Here is a 16,709-nt window from a genome sequence, read left to right as displayed (position 1 = left end):
AGAAGGGGCCTGGGAGGGGCATTAAGTGCTGGGAGCGGTTTCACATCGGCTCACTGATGCTCAAGCCCCTGGCTCCCGTGGCAGGCATCAGGGACCTGGTAAGAATGAGCAGAATGAGCAGCGCTGCACTCTTTGGCTGAGGAACCATGCTGCGGGAGGGAACACAGTGGGCGGAAAGGAAGACACCCCAGAGCTGTCCTTCACTCGCGCCCGAGACTCACAGCAATGCTTCCTTTAAACCGAGGCCCAAGCAATTGTGAACTATACCATTTGTAGGAGATTGAACAGGCCTTTTAATATTTTGGACCTGGATTTTATCAGTATATGGAAAATAACATCTGTAGAACAATTCATTTTCACCCTTGTAAAGTCCTTTAGGAAAGTTGGGGCATTCACTACTAATTATCATCCTTTAAAAGGTTCAGATGTGTGAAATAATTTATTTAACACTGCTTTCTAACTTCAAGGTGAGTCAGAATTTTTTATTCTGAAATTCCATTCTACCTGCCTGGGTTTTAATGTCACCTACGGAGTAAATGTAAACTAAACAAGTTATATCGCTAGACAACTACAGCATTAACCAAGAATGCTGATGTGAAAAATTCTCTCACTTGGCAGGTTCTCCCCAAGGATTGGTCTTGAGGAATGTAGCTGACACTGGAGGTTTTACAAGTGACTTGCTTAGAGGCTCTTCTGTGAAGACACCAACCATTTCTCCCAGTGGAGTCCAGAGAGGAGCAAGCAGGACTCCTGCAGTTGCCTGACTCATAAGCTCATGAGCAGACTCGTGTTTGGCTTAGGGTAGGGCTCTCGGTGGTTTTACTGTGATGATGGCAATTTTGTTACGCTTGTTTCATCTTCGTGAACCATGGTTCTCAAGAAACAAATCTGAGCCAAGGAAAATGCTTGTGCCCTGTTTGGTAGGTTTAAAGGCAGGGAAACAACAGCAGAGGAAGAGACCAGGAGGGTGGAAAGGGTGGAGCAGGGATGCAGCTGCCCCTGGGAGCCGTGTTTTCTAGGCACTGAGGGTCTGTGGGTGCACTAAAGAGCAGCACTCGGGCCCCGGAAAGAGCAGAGAGCTTCTCAGTGAGGCTCTCCATTGTCCAGTGTGCCCCACAACCTCTGAGTGGGCCTGCTCTGTCCCAGCTCAATCCCTTGGGTGCTTGATCCTCGCTGTCCGGGCTGACGTGTCAGCTGGCCTGTGGTGTCTGCCATGGGCGAAGGTCCAGCTTTCTGGGGCAAGTGTGCATCCAGCCTCATGTGGCAAACCATGCTGGCCTGCACTGAGTACGCTAAGTACCAGCAGCCAGGGCTAAATGAACCCCCAGGGGTTTCTGAGATGGACGAAGCCAAGGGAGTCTGAAGCTGCCCTAAGATTTCCTGACCGACCACCTACTTCAGACATTCCTGTCCACCAGTGAGTGCCTCTGAGTTCTTTGGTATGGAGCCTATTTTTTTTTCTGAGGACAAGTTATCCGTTATCCTTGTTCTTTCCCCAAAAGGAGAGCCATAGATCCATTCACTCGAAGATTCGCAGATTGCTCTTAAAGGTGGTCAATGCCAAATCCTAGAGTGGCGTAGGCCTCATTCTTCTCAAGAGGCAATTGCAGGTCATAGAAAATACCGGTGTAATGTTGAGACGATGTTGGGAGGCCTGCTCCACCTCGTGGTCAGGGTGTGCGCGCTGAGCCCTGGACAGCTCTGCAGGGACACATCCGGGGAGAAAACAGGCAGGACACAGACATAGGCAACCCAGGCCAGGCAGCTGTAGCGAAGGACAGAAGGAAGGAGGCGTGGAAGGGACAGGGAGCCTCTTTGACCAGGAGGAGCTCAGGGAGCCTGGCAGCCTCCATGTGGGGCTGCACCAAGGCCACAGGTGTGGCTACGGGAGCGGACGGTCAGCAGCTCCAAGGCCGGGCACCACTGCAGGGTGCACCTCCAGGTCTGCGGGAGGCGCACCACAGCCGCAGCTGGCCACAGAGACAGCATTCTTGGGAAAGTGGGTAGTGCTGCATGTGCACAGAAATGTTCTCATCTGATTCATTCTCTGAACAATGCATAACAGCTGTTCATACAGCGTTTACATTATTAGCTACTGTAAGTGATTAAAGTAGATGAGAGTAGGTGAGGCTGCACGCAGCACTATGTCCTTTCATAGGAGAATCTTTACAGTCCACGATTCAGTACCCTGGAGGTTCTGGAACCAGGACTTCATGGAGACTTTGTGGAGACTGAGGAGCAGCTCTGTCTTAAACTCGGGCAAACAGAATCCAACAGGATGTTGATTGGTTATTTCTGTTGCCAGAATTACTGAAGCTGAGGACAGAGATCCCAGTTATACACTCGAAAGATTACTCTCAAGAGTGGGGATAGAGTGTCATTTCCTGTCCACACCTAATCGGTGCAGTCAGGGTGCTCCCGACACACATGCCCCCTCCCCTGACTCCAGGTTTGAGAAGCACAGGTTTGAGGCTCAGGAAAGGTACACAGCTCTGGTGGTAGATGTGCCCTTTCTCTGAGCACTGGGGAAGCTGGAGACTGGGAAGTTTCTGCAGGGAGCTATGGTTGAGACTGAGGTAAATCAGGGTGTGGAGACCGGCATTCCGCTCTTGGGATAAGGGTACGTATTAAGATGGAGAGTCCTTAGCTTTATTGGCATGTTGTCTTGGGAACCTGGCATTTTGGGGAGAGTTTGGTAGGGAGACTGAGAGGGCAGGAGCTTTCCTTGGTCATGGAGAGCAGCATCTTCTTCTTTAGGGGCTGTCCTGTACATACAGTGCTTGCTGGACACCAGGAAGAGGCCAGGAGGTTATCTGATTGGGAATGGAGAAAGGTTGCTCTGAGGACAACTGCAGAAAAGGCCTTAGCAGTTCGCTGGGCCCCAGATGAAGGATCCCAGAGGGAAGAAAAGCAGCAGAAGCCTTAGGGCTGTCCAGGGGGTGAGCACGCACCACTGGTGTGGCTCAAGGAGGGGGTCTCCTGGGATGTGCAAGTTAGGGAGCTGAGCTCTCCTCTAAGAAGGCCAGGCACCGCATCTACATAAGACCACTGTATTCGCTATGTGCTGCACGTGACTATGGCTGGATAACAACATCCACGTGCTTATCGCACACGTAAGACATACACTTAGGCCAGTGCTTAGGCCAGCATCTTCATGTGCTGTATTTTATCAATTTTAAGTTGCTATTGATTGTTAGACTCAAAGTTGTTTGACATAGCACTAAGAGAGAGAAAACAGCCTGCAATTAAACTACGATACATCACTTATTATAAATCACATTTCAGAAATGTTGCAATCTGAAAAATGTGTATCAGAATTTATGGAATATGAAATGTGGTAGTGAATATTCAGGAACCATTGTCTAGTGTACCATTGCAACCATAGTTAAAACTTGCTTAATTATAATTATTTGTAGCATCTCGGGAAGATAAATAGACAAAATCAGGATGTCTTAGTCCACTTGGGCTGCTATAATAAACTAAATCGGGTGGCTGATAAACAACAAAAATATGTTTCTCACAGTTTCAGGGCTGGGACGTTGTCGTCAAAGCACAGCACGGCAGGCTTGATGCTGCCAAGTGCCTCCTGGGTTCACAGCCAGGCCCAGGCTCCCTGAGATGGAGGTGCAGACTGTGAACTGGGCCACGCGGCTGGTCCACAGGGCGCTTGCATGAACCCAGCTCCCTGGAGTTGAGCACGGCCGGTCTTCCTGAATCTGCGTGGATTCAGGATCTCACAGCTGGGTCTGCTCAGCCTCATCTCTGACTCTACTTTGAGACGCAAAGCTGAATGGTCACAACCCAAGACTTAGCAGGGAGAAAGGGAAAGAGATGAATTTTAAATCAGTTTTGAGAGCAAAGTTTTAAACTGTACATTAGTATTGAAAACTGACTAGAAAAGATGCGCTGAAGTCGTTCCTGTCACAAATTCTCCACAATGTGACTGTATAACTCAAAGGGAAGATTTGCCTTCTGACCCAGCGGCGTCTCCATTCCTTTTAAGTGAGCCAGAGAAGTGAGAGTGAGCAAAGTCCTGTCCGCCCAGAGGGTCTAGCTGGTTCGAGGAGAGACAGGGGTTAGTTCCGCAAGGGCAGTGGAGGAGGCCTCTTTAGAAAGTCTGCACTCTGAACAGGCCAAATGTGATCCCTGGAACCCAAACTCACGAGCGGTCCCGTTAATAGTGGAAAGGACTTCTGAGGTGGAGCCCTTCGGTGCTCCGTGTCATACAGACTGAGCGGTTGTATGGCCACACGCGAAGCTCCAGTCAGGAACGGGATGGGGACAGGAGGAAGAGAAAGCACAGCCCCTGCAGCTCCAGAACCGTCAAGGAACCACCCAGCCCGGGGAGGGACGTGAACAGCAGCGCTGGCATCAGGAACCATCCCTGCGCAAACTGCCCGGCAGTGTGACTCAGGCGTCAGGTTCTGGACAGATGCTGCTCATCCTCCCCAGCTGTGCTCCCGGCTGCCACTTTTCAATCAGGATTTAATGTCAGTTTGTCTTCTGGATCGGTCGTTGATCCTGCTAGAGCCCTCGGAGCCGCTGCTTAGAGGCTCCATGGTCACGGAGTCCACGGAGCGGCCTTAGGAGGGTTCTCCCCGGCTGGCGCGGAGGGTTCCGGCAAGCAGGCCTGGCCCGGCACAGCCCACAGCCCAGGTGCACAGGGCCCCGCAGGGTCTCTGTCGGCCTCTCTCCTGCTCAGCCTTCGTTTGCTCCCACCTCCCTGCTCCTTTTTGACCTCCCTGCTCTTCCGCCTGCTTCCCTTTCCCACTCCCCTTCCTGCCTTTCTTCTACGGACTTTTAATGACGGCTGGCACCGTTTTGAGGTTCTGAGAGCAGTGCACATTCAGCCAGAGGGCTGCTAACTTCCAGAGCTCGGGGTTCTGGGATGCAGGAAGTGGGGCTTCTCGTGCAGGCCAAGGGGACCGTGGAAGCATCCCCTGCTCCTCCCCGTGTGTGCCGGACAGGCGCCCTGGGCCAGAGCCTTCTGCAGGGGGCACCGCAGCACCCTGGGATTCCTGACAGGGGAGCGGGGCTTCCCAGGCCAGGGGCCAACAAGGGCGACCGCTGTTTCTCTGGGAAGTGCAGGGGCCGGACGCAGCCGGCTGCAGGGTGAGGGGCGAGGAGTGGCTGAAGGACGGACGGAGGGACAGTTGTCCCAGCGGGGTCAGGCTCGCTCCTGGTGCCAAGCGCGCCGAGGCCGAGGACGAGGGCTGCTTCCCGAAGGACGGCGTCGCGTGGCGGCCCCGAGACTCAGGTCCAAGCCCCGCCCGCAGCATGACCGGCGGCGGCGCTGCGCAGGCGCAGACCTCAGGGCGAGAAAATCCACTTTCTCATTTTCAGAGCCCATCTGATCTTGCGGCCACGCTCCCGCCCAGGTTACGAATTCAGGCTGATAGAGTGGAACGGGAAGCAGAGTACTGCCTGCAAAAGGAATTTGTAGATGCCAATTTGAGAACTCCTTCATTGGGAGGGAAATGATTCAGAGCATTTATCTTGAGGCCTTTGGTTGACAGCAGTGGAGAAGGTGCCTGAAGCCAGACGCGTCTGATTCTGAGATCGGGGCCCCAGGCACGGCCTCCGTCTCATTCTTGGGAAAATGAAGCGAAACAGGCAGCCCCATTCTTACCTCTTCGTTGGCCTTGCCCTCGTGACTTCAGAGCAGAGCCTCCTTCGTGCCCTTTGCCTTTGGGTTCGGGTGTGTGCCTCCCACTGACCAATGGGATACTGCATGAGTGCGTGCGCGTGCGTGCGCAGTGGGACAGCCTTAGTCCTGTCCTCTCCCCGCCTACACTTTTGCACTTTCCTGGGGCTTGCCGCCTTCTCAGCCTGGCTCCCCCGAAGCAAACGTGCTCAGTTCACAGCAGAGCCAGGCGCAGGAAGACTTGTGGCTGAGCTGCTCAGCCGCACCCTAGTTGCTCCACAGACGTGTAAACCAGAGGGGGCCACTGTGTTCCGTCCGAGACTCCGAGCTTTGCATGCTTGTCACATGGCAGTAGCTAAATGATACAAACTCTGGCAGTGAGGGTGCTCCCAAAGCAGCTCCCAGCAGTCCTTTCCTAGGGATGGTCTATCCCTCTCTCTCTGCGTGGGCTGGTCCTGCTGACAGAGGGCCTTGTTTCTAGCTAACCGGTGCATTCCTGCACATGCTTTGCTTATTCCCTCTGAAGAAGAGAGCCCCCATATGGAGAGACCTGGGGGAAAGGAAGGCGGAGTGGCGTCAGGCTAACTTTAGAAGGGTGTGAGGCCCCCAGGCAGCAGCCCAGGACAGACTGAGGTCACCAGCAGCCACATGGTGTGCACACGAAGGCAGACATGTCCCCAGTGGACCCTTCAGCTCAGATTGCAGCCCATGCGGAGGTCTGGGTCACAGCCTTGTGAGATGCCCTGAGCAGAGTGCAGCCCTAGCCAGACTTAGGACCCCGTCAGGACCCAGGAGACAAAGGTTGCCATTGGAAGCTATTTAACTTTGGGGTGATTTGTTACACAAGAATGAGTAGCTAGCTCACTTACGTTGGGGATTCCTGGGAGGAATAAATGAGAAAGCATCTGCAGTTTGTCCTATGCAGAATTACAGTACCCCAGGATGCTCACCCTGATCCTAGGAGCCGCAAAAGGGACATGGCAGATGTGCAGCCCATGATGGCGAGGGGTTCCTGGGTTATCCAGTGGGTCCAGGCTAGTCCCATAAACCCTGACCGATGCAGGGAGCGTTTCCATTATGGTGAGAGAGGCGGAGCCAGAGAGCCAGAGATGAGGCTGGCAGAAGCATCAGGGAGCTGCATGCGTGCTGTCATTGGCTTGGAAGATGCTAAAGGAGGCCTGAGCCAGCAACACGGGACTCTAGAAGCTGGAAAGACACAGGAACGAGGTTCCCCGAGATCCTCCAGGAAGGGATTCGGCCACGTGACACGGAGATTTTAGCCCAGGAGACTGAACTGGACTGGGACCCTCAGAACCATTGGGTAAATAGATTTGTGTGGTTTGAAGCACCACATTCCTGGTGTTTTGTTGCAGCAGCCATAGAAAACAGACACGTTGCGTAACATACCAGGGCTTGGTGAATGTGGGTTTTCTGCAGGCTTTCTCTCTCTGTCCTCATTTTGGAAACAAGTGGATTTAACTTCAGGAAGGAGCAGTTTGTGCACAAACCGGATGGCACTGTTGCAGATGACAGAGCGGCCTTGGTGGGCCCCAGCAGGGGCAGGCTTGGCCACAGATATTTCATTTTATCTTTCTGGAAATTCTAATGTTGAAACTTATGCCAAAAAGTTTAGGCCATTTGTTATAAACTTGTGTGCTCCGGAGAAACAGCCTCGGTCCACGGTGTTTCCTCTTCTCACTAAGCAGAGGTCTCAGGATGGGAGAATGCTCTGCATAGTTTCTCAGCTGGCCAGAGAGCAGGAGAAAGTGCTTCAGAATTTTCTCTTCCTGTGTACACATCTGTTCTGCAGGGACTCCCGGGACTGTTGTGCCCACACATTCATGGACGTCTCCATCGTGCTGATGTTTCAGAATGGTAAACCATTCATATGTACAAACAGCCAATAAACACCTCCTGAGTGTAAGGGGTGTGAATGTTGGTAACAAGAGCATTCATTCATTCTAGGTGATGGAAGCAGACTACTGGCTGCTGATTCTTACGGAGCCACTCCATTCTGAACACTTGACAAATATTCCCTCATTTGAACCCTGAAAACCAAAGGAAAAATTAAGTATTCTCTTCTCAGTGCCAAGATGCTGGACTGGAGCTTGCCCGGTAGCAGCTTGCCCTCCTGAGAGTGCAACTCTCGTGAGTTTCCAAGCCTGTGTACTAAGAGGAAGAACGTGTCCTGTGCCTTCCTCTGCTCGGACCCCAACACCAGATCTGCGTCTTCCAGGCAGCCATGAGCGCGTGCTCAGCTTTGTTCCCGGAGCTCGGCTGCTGGCCCATGTGCTGCCAGCGCTGGCTGCATGGGTGAGCTGGCATCTGGCAGTGGGAGGCCAGCTGGCAAGGGGCCTCCGATTTCCACTCAGTGCGCCATCCTTCCTGTGGGCTCTCTGCCGTGGTCCCATTTGAGACTGTGACAGCCAACACTCAGGCTCACACTGATGCTCCTGAAATGCCCTTGAGAGCCTCAGGAGATGTGCAATCAGTGTGTTTCACTGCTGCAGCGCCCCTGTCTCTGCGGCAGAGTTTGCCCAGAGGTGCGATCTCAATCAGAGCTGTTGTGGTTCCCTCAGAAGAGCATCTTCTGAAGCCAGGTGGCTGCAAGGAGTTCCCGGACGGGGCTCGGTCTGTGCTGACAGACACTGGGTGCGTCGGCTTCGTCCTGTTTACAATATGGCGTACACACTGCTGTTTTAGACACAATGGACAGGGTGCTTCTGTGTGCCCCTCTCTTCGTACGTTCCTGGATGCAGGATTTCCTTGACAGACCTGCGTTTCTTCTTGCCTTTGAGCTCCTACCTCAGTTTCCCATGGCTCAGCACTGTGAAGGATAAAGGCCTAATTACTTCGAAGGCATTCGAAGCCGTGCCCATCTCCCTTTCCTGTCCTGCCTCTTACCTCTGCCAGCACCAAACCAGATGTCCACCTCTGATTCATCATCTGTCCCTCCTTTCTTGTCATTTAATAATTTACACGTGACAGTGTGGACACGGTCGTGACTCCCATCGTCTTCTAATCTAGTAGAAGCAGTTGACATTTTACAAATAATACAAAATAAAAGTAGCAGTTAAATGATGGGCACCCTGAAGTTGCTTTATGACAGGAGGCTAAGAATGACAAGAGACTGCCTTGTCTTGAAGGGGTTCATGAAACCTGTGAGATGCCAGGAAGTCCTTGGCCAGTTTGCAGAACCTGGCATTATTCTGTATTATTGCTGGGTCACAGGACTCAATGCTAGTCCTGGGACAGAGCAGGCAGGCGGTGAATGTGAATGAAATAAGGGAACAAAAACATAGATGTTGACAGAGAGTGAATTAATCTGCACACTAGCTCATAACCAGTTTCCATTCTCCTTCACTAGGTAACAGGTGACCTAAGTATGCACACTGCGCACTGAACACACACATGTTCAGAAGAACATATTCATGCAGTTGTATATTAATATTGTGCTGTTCATGTTTTCATGTGCAACATCTTCATGAGCCGTACATAGAGCATGAATGCAGGGAAATAAAAGTCCTTCCTTTATTTCACTGGAAATGGAGACTCAGAATGTTGCCCAACATAACACATCTACCAGGGGAGAGACGATGCTCCAGTCTTCTGAGCTCAGGTCTGAGGCCCTATTCTCCCTTGTTTACAAAGAAATCACGGTGGGGATGCTTTCATGACTACAGAAGATGGAGAAGTAAAGTCGCCTTCTCCTGGATGCGTCTCTAACAACCACATCTGCTTGAAGGAGTATGAGCTCTCGGTGCAGTGAAGCATCACAGGGTCAGAATGGGAGAGGAAACCCAAGGAGGGGACCCTGGCAGTTAGGGCTTGTGTCGCCCAGGGGCACCTGCTGCTCAGGCGGAGTCCCCTGAGGGGGACAGGAGGCCCCAGGAGCACCATGGGGGAGCAGGACTCCACCCAGGGGTGCAGGGGAGCCGGAAGGCTTGGGCCCCAGGTCTCTTGTGGGCTCAGTCGCTGCACAGGCCTCAAGCGAAGCTTGGCTGCTATGCTCCTAGCCACTGCCCCAGGCAAATCTAAGCTCTCCTTGAAGCGGGAAGCACCGCTTTAGCTTCAAGTCTTTCTGTCAGGATTCTATGGAAAGTACCCCCAAAAGTTAAGTTAAATTTTTCTTCCAAATATAATTCTGTCCGTGGAGCTGGTGCTTGATGTGGGCTGTTGCAGAAGCACTTGGGCTGCTCAGTGCCCTCATTGGCACTCTGCTCGGCACACACAAGGAAAGCTGATGCAGTCACAGGCTTGCCCAGGTTCTGGCAGCGGTTACTGAGTCCTCACGGCAGCCGCCCTTCTTCCTGTCCATGTGTAGTATGAGTAGCTATTACTTAAGCCAATAAGAAAGCTCTTTCTAGGAAAGGGCAATTTCTGTTTCAGCGAAAGTAGGCTGAACGCTTAGAGAAAACCAATAGAGGTGCACAGTGAAGACTTACCATCAAATTAGGAGTGAGCAAGAGAATTGTAATATTTGGCAAAGTTTAGAATGAGTCTGTGTTTTGATTGCCTCTCAGATACTTTGACTTTATTTAACTGCAAATTGCACATGGGGTAATGGATCCTTGCTTTCATGGATCTTCTAGCTTCCTTCCAGCTTTCACTTGAATTCAAATATATGAAACATTATCATATAAAATATTATTATGACTATAATATTGCTATTACTGATTAATAACATGGAACAAAGTGAAATGGTAATATGGACAATATGACAATGATATTATACTATTGAATCATAATACGTGTTACATATATTATTACATTGATAAATGTAGTATATGCAAGGAATGATTAAAATATACAGTGAATGTTTAAATTTAAAAAATTATTACAGTAAAAGGCACATTGCCATTAACCTGTCTCAAAATACTTGTCTTGGTTTTGAACACACATATCCCTTTGTCCTGGCCACTTTCGGGAGCAGCTCTGGAGTCCTCTTTCTTGAGTGTCTTTTTGAAGTATGACAAAAAATCCAGTGACTGCTGCCCCCAAGCGCTGTCCAGCAGAAAGGCAGCTCATAAAACATGGGGCTGTGTCCTCGTCCACCTGACTCACCAGGTCTGGCACTGTGTGACTTCCAGCTCTTCCCCAAAGTCTAGATGACCAGGAAAGGGAAACATTTTGAATCAGTTGAGGACATCTCAGCAGCCAGGACAGTAAAACTAAAGACACTCAGGAAAGGGACTGCTGCAGAAAGTGGTCATAATGTTAAGTGAAGTAAATCAGGCTCACAAACTTAAATATTGCCTGGCTTCCCTTATATGCGAGGTCCAAATTATAAGTAAGTTCAAGGGTAATATAAAATAGAGACAGCAGGAAGCAGAGAGATAAGTCTTTTGCAAATGGGAAGGGGACAAAGAGTTGAAGGGAAGGGGATGGAGTGGGGAAGAGGAGGAATAGAGAATTTAGGCTCCTCACGCTCGCTCATGCACCAGCCCCCTGACTATGCACCGCAAGTGTGTGCTAATCAAAGTTTAAGAGTGTTTAGTTCACGAATCACTGCTCAAACTCTTTAAAAAATAAAGAGAAGAAAGTGGCAAAAATGATGGGGTGTGGTTGAAGCGAGGGGAGGATTTCAGGGGAGATTAGTGGCGATGTCTTTTTTTGTAATAAAATACTATGTTTTCCCATCATACCTCATTGTTATATTATTGACACATGTTGTTATTAACACAAGTTCTATGATTCTTTTATAATACCAGTTAATAATAAAAATAACAAGTAATATGCTCATTTTTATCAGCCGTGCAGACTTGAACACCTTCATCTTAATGCCTAGCCCCAGGCTTGTCCCAGAGTCCCCACTCAAGATTGCTTAATGAGTGAATAAATCAAAACGTAGTCTTTCAGTACTGCAATCACTCTTCGCAGGATCTCCGCATTGTCAATATCTGTTAAAAAATATGAAGCCCACAGTTGACACAAGAGTAGTAGAACAGCTCTCAACAGTAGTGGCCCCATTTTCTCACAGAACTGACCTAAGGCACATGCCATCCAATAAACCCTTAAATCTACTTCCACAAAAACTTGCTCTCATTCCAGGTGATTCCTTATCATGGGCTAGCAGAACATCAGTCAGAGTGTCTCCTTAATTAACTCATGTGTTAACCCCGGAATCATTGCACGGTGCCTGCTGTGTGTTAGACGTGGGCCTGCTGTTTCCCTCAGGAGGCACTTCATTCATCTAGGCAAGCTCTTTAAACTGTGTAAGTTATTTTTTGTCTCTTGACTCAATCCTGTAAAACACTACCCATTTCTATCAACTAGTTGTCATCTGAAAAACTGACAAATATATTGTCTGTGTAATCATTCAGTTCACTGAAGGAAGATGTTGATCAGGATTGGGCCAAATACTAACAGCAGAAATCACTGCAATATTCCTTCCAGGTGGACAGATTCCTATTCTCACCCAGCCATGTAGCGGGGCAATGCTGGTACCAGGGAGGAGTTAGGGCCAGTGTAATACAGTGCCGCTCGGAGCAGCCAACAGACAATGCAAGAAAGAAGACGAAAGAAGAGAGGAGAAGGCCAACTCCCAAGGGGCATCTAATTAAGAAGCAGCTAGGACAGTAGCCAGGGTGAGAAACAGCCGGGGATGGGAGGTGAGCCTGCAGAGGCTCCCTAGCGACACTGTAGGTGGCCATGCACAGTCCTGCGAGGTTGCAAGTCCATCCAATGTGAGGACACCCGTCGCTGTCCCCGGGAGTGAAACTGAATGAAAGCAGTCCACACCAATGTGCAGATCTGTCATCTTCTGTACTCTCAAATCTGATTGGGTCCTTACTTCACCTTAGTTAGTGGGAAAAGGCATAGATTAATTGCAGGAGTCAGATTCCCCATACCAAGGGCCAACAGTAAAGCAGTCACTAAATAACTTGTTAGTCCTGCCCTGGACATGGAGCAAAGGAACTGGCACTACTTAGCCGAAGTTAAAGGGCTTTTCTGATGCTCTTGGCTGGCAATAGGTCCAGGTCCTGGTACACTTAGTTTGGACTCCTCAAGATCAAGAGTTTCTCTGTCCTTCATAGCAGGTGGTGATAGAAGGTTTTGCTGCCTGACCCTGGGATACCAGGCAAGGTACAAGTGAGGAAACTTCCAGAGCCCACTAATTCAACATTTACTGGCTGCTGCCTATGGGCTGAGGTTTTTCTAAATATCTGAAGTACATGGATGAGAAGACACAGGACTGTTGCCCCCAGAAAGCTCTTTCTCCAGCAAAGACAGACACAGAATAAACAGTCCAAGCCAACACAAGCAAATGATAGGATTTGGAAACGCATAACTTTTTTTCCTTGGAAAAAAAGGAAAATAGATCCATAGGAGATGAGATATTCATAGGGTGGTTGGACAGATGAGGTCAACTGACCCCGAGGGGCCCTCCTGTCAGCGAGAAAGTGAGGTTTGCAGAAGCTGAAGGAGAGACAGGGGTGAAGTGTGTAGTAGAATCCTAAGCAGAAGGAACAGAGTGAAGGTTTTGTGTGGACTGAGCAGGACATCACTGAGGCCAGCATGGACAGAGGCTGAGGCCGGGGAGGTCCAAGGACTGGGTTGCATGGGCACAGCAGGCCTTGACTCTAGTGAGACGAAGAGATGTTGAAGGGTTTTGAACAGTTGCCCTTTTCATCAGGAATGAAATGATCTGATTGAGGTGTCAAAAAGAAAACATTGACACTTATGCTAAGAGCATATTTTAGGGAAATCAGACTAGGTGCAGGAAGGAAACACACGGGAACATTTTTGGAGTCCAGGGAAAGGTTTTGGGGCATTGGGTTGGGATGTTAGCACTTAATGAGAAGTAGCTAGATTCTAGATGTATTTTGGAAGTATGACTAAGATTTCCTGGCACCTTGGGTGTTACCTGAGAGAAAGAGGGGTGAAGCATGACTCTGAGGGTTTTGGTTTCATCAGTCAGAAGGATGAAGTTGTTAGAAGTTGAGATGGGAATGACTGTGGATGGAGCATGTTTCAGAGGGAAACAAGGGTTTGAGCATGTTAATTTTGAGATGTTTATTAGACAGCCAAGTGGTGATGTTTGAGATAGCAGTTGGATTTATGGCTCAGAGTTCAGGAGAAAAGTCTGGGCTATGGATAACGATTGGAGGTGTCAAAATATAGGTGACAGTTAAAGCCATGAGACTAGGCCAGTCTTCTACAGCAGTGAATGCAGATAAAAAAGATGAGATGACTAAGGACTGGTTCTGGGGGCACCCCAATATTAAGGCAAGGAAAAAGGACTACAGAAGACTGACAGAGTGGCCAGAGAGCTTACTGTCTGGAATACTGACAAGGACATGTAGTCTGTCTGGAGTGTTGCTGAGGGGCCACAAAAGGAGAAGACAGAGAAGACAAACTGGAGCGTGGAAGTCACTGCTGACCCCATCGGGCATGATGTCCCCTTTATGAGTATGGATGACTTGTGGGAGATTGGACGAGAAGGTGCAGCCTGCCTTTTCTCTCTTGTGTCTCGTGGTCATGTGGCTTCCTGGAAAGACTCATGTTTGTGTTGAAATCTTCTGCCTTAACTCCTGAAGCTGCAACCTCCTTGTCCTCACAGGTGCTGTTTCTCTAGCTCATTTTTAAAATTTTTTTTAGCTTAGTAGACATTTATTCCTTTAAACAACCTTTACACACAAAATGTATGGGCCCTGTGTTCATTTTATTGAAAGCTCAGGTCTCAAGGTTCTGTCTGTTAACATGTATTTTCTGGAAATCAAGTGACCCTTGTGAAGACCCTATAGAAAGAAAAATCGGTACATGGAAAGACTCAATTATATTTTGAAGTTAGACCCCCCATTCTTAAGTCAGCAAACCCAGAATTTGAAAAAGTTAAAGGGCAATTTCTTCTACAGTCAAATTTCACCTGGGAAATAGAATCTGTCTACTGGAAGATACAATTAAATTGAAATCTGCTCTTTGTGGAATAGCAAATTTTTCAAAAGTACAGTAGTCTGACCAGGGTTGAGAAAACAGACAACAGATTAAAGACCATCACCTTGCAGTGACACCAACTGACTTAATGCTCTTCTAGAAGTGGATATATCAAGTTGACCCAAGATAATTTGCTGGCTACATAAAACATACCTTTAAATGGCCAATACTTTTCCCCCATGTAGCTACAGGGTTCAAAGTATTCTAAGGTAGTTACTGAATGGTCTCTTGGATTACCACCTTCCCACCCTTACATTCATCACTGGTTCACAAACCTAAAGGTAAATTTATTTATCTAATACTCATTCGATACCCATCAGCTTCAAAACATACCAGTGCAAGCATTATTGCTGACTACTGTGCATCAAATTCAGAATTCCGTAGAGCCAAATAGCTGAACCATGAGTTTGGACACTTTTTATGTGAACTTACTTGGTACTGTGGAGACAGGCAATTTTGTTTAGGCTAAGCCAAATTCATTTCATTTCCAAAAGAAACCTCTTGTAACAGGTTTATTCTTTTGAGCTCCCATCTTTTCTACATATGATCATGATACAGGGTTATCTGATTTTAAGTCTGTATTTACCAAACTCCAAAAAACCAGCTACTTCAAACCAGCAGAGCATTACATTACTCCAATAAAGCTGGAGGTTTATTACATACACCAAACAAATCTACAGGGCTAGTTTTAGCACTTCTCTTTTAAATAATTTTACACCCTATTACACCACACAGGATGTTTTAAACACTGACCTATAACTCCCCAATAAGATAAAGCAAAGACAAAAAATCTTATTAGAAACAAAGACACACCATCACTTATAGTCTTCAAACATTATTGCACTTTAACTTTCATTCGACAAAGCATTCATGAAATAATCAGCAGACTACTTAACGAATAGCACCTTTAAGCAGATGGGCCTGTCCTAAATTGTTTATTGGGTTATGAATTTTACAAACACTACTTCTATTAGCAATAATGGTGGAGCTGGAGAGCATTGTGCCTTCTCCAAGCTGCACAGCAAGAACCACCAGTAGTGTGGTGGAACTTGTGGCCCTTTCCAAGACCATGACTCTTGCAGCCTGCAGATGTCAGCCCACTCATCTCCGTGTGCTTATGGACTGGTTTGGTGATCCACTGGGTGTCCGGATTTCTTCTAATGGCTTTGTCGAATGGATCAATGAGGATAACCTCAAAGAACTTGTATGTGGGATCTTCACCAACCCAGTAAGAATTCAGAACTCTTAGGGCCCCACAGTGGCGTCCAGCTTGCTCCTCAGCAACAGACTAAAGGCTTTGTGCAAACTTTAGCTGGTTAACACCGTGATGGAGGGGTTGCCATGAGTTCCACCTTTGGGAACTGGGCATTTTCAGCCACACAGAGCACTTGAATCCTGTATATGACATAACCTTGTTTGGCCTTGTATCCCAGTCTTTGCGCTTTATCCGGCTGGTGGGGCAGGGAGCCCTGTGCAGTGCAGAGAGCTGGCAGTACTGCCAGCAGCGGACCCTCAGAAGAGAGTGCATCACATCCGACTGCTTCTTCCTCTGCAGCTCCTGGATGTACTTCTACACACCCATCTTGGCTTACCTGATGGCTGCCGCCAGATGGTTTCTCTAGCTCTTGATGTGTGATCTAGAACTGCACTGCCCTAGCATGCCTCTGTGTGGATACAGAGCTGGTAGCAAGCTCCTTTCCACATTTGCTATTTCCTTGAAAAAAATTCCCCTCTTCTCTGTCTTAGCTGTCTTCATTCTCAGAAAACAGTCCACTGACCTAGTATTTTGGCAACAAGGAGTTAACACCACTAACTAGAGTTCCACCAACTACTTGTATTATTCAATATTTCAACTAATTTTAACTTCCCCTCCACTCCATAGACTTTGTTTTGTGGCACTAGACTTTGTTACATGACAGACTTTGCAGCATTGTGTTATTTACCATATTTGCTTTCTCTGCGGTGTTGTCCTGCAGTTGGCTTGTAGCATCCGTCCTAGTAGAATCCATCCCACGTGAGCCCATGATGGCTTGTTCATGTGATCAGTTTACTTTTCCCATTGCTAATAGGAAATCTATTTATGACCACCTCTTTTGCCAAGGATAAAGTCATACTTACACATTTTAAT

At 48.4% G+C, this 16,709-nt stretch overlaps 1 pseudogene; it reads right to left on the bottom strand.

Annotated features, from left to right (window-relative positions):
• Positions 1 to 15,333: 15,333 nt before the first annotated feature.
• Positions 15,334 to 16,163, bottom strand: LOC101721432 (large ribosomal subunit protein eL15 pseudogene; annotated as a pseudogene).
• Positions 16,164 to 16,709: the final 546 nt, after the last annotated feature.

The sequence above is a fragment of the Heterocephalus glaber genome, unplaced genomic scaffold (genome assembly GCF_053883595.1).
Source record: "Heterocephalus glaber isolate CG9 unplaced genomic scaffold, H.glaber_assembly_v1.0 deba00001442, whole genome shotgun sequence".
Lineage (NCBI taxonomy): Eukaryota > Metazoa > Chordata > Mammalia > Rodentia > Bathyergidae > Heterocephalus > Heterocephalus glaber.
Note: the sequence above shows the minus strand (reverse complement) of the source record. Positions and strands in the feature narration are given on the sequence as shown.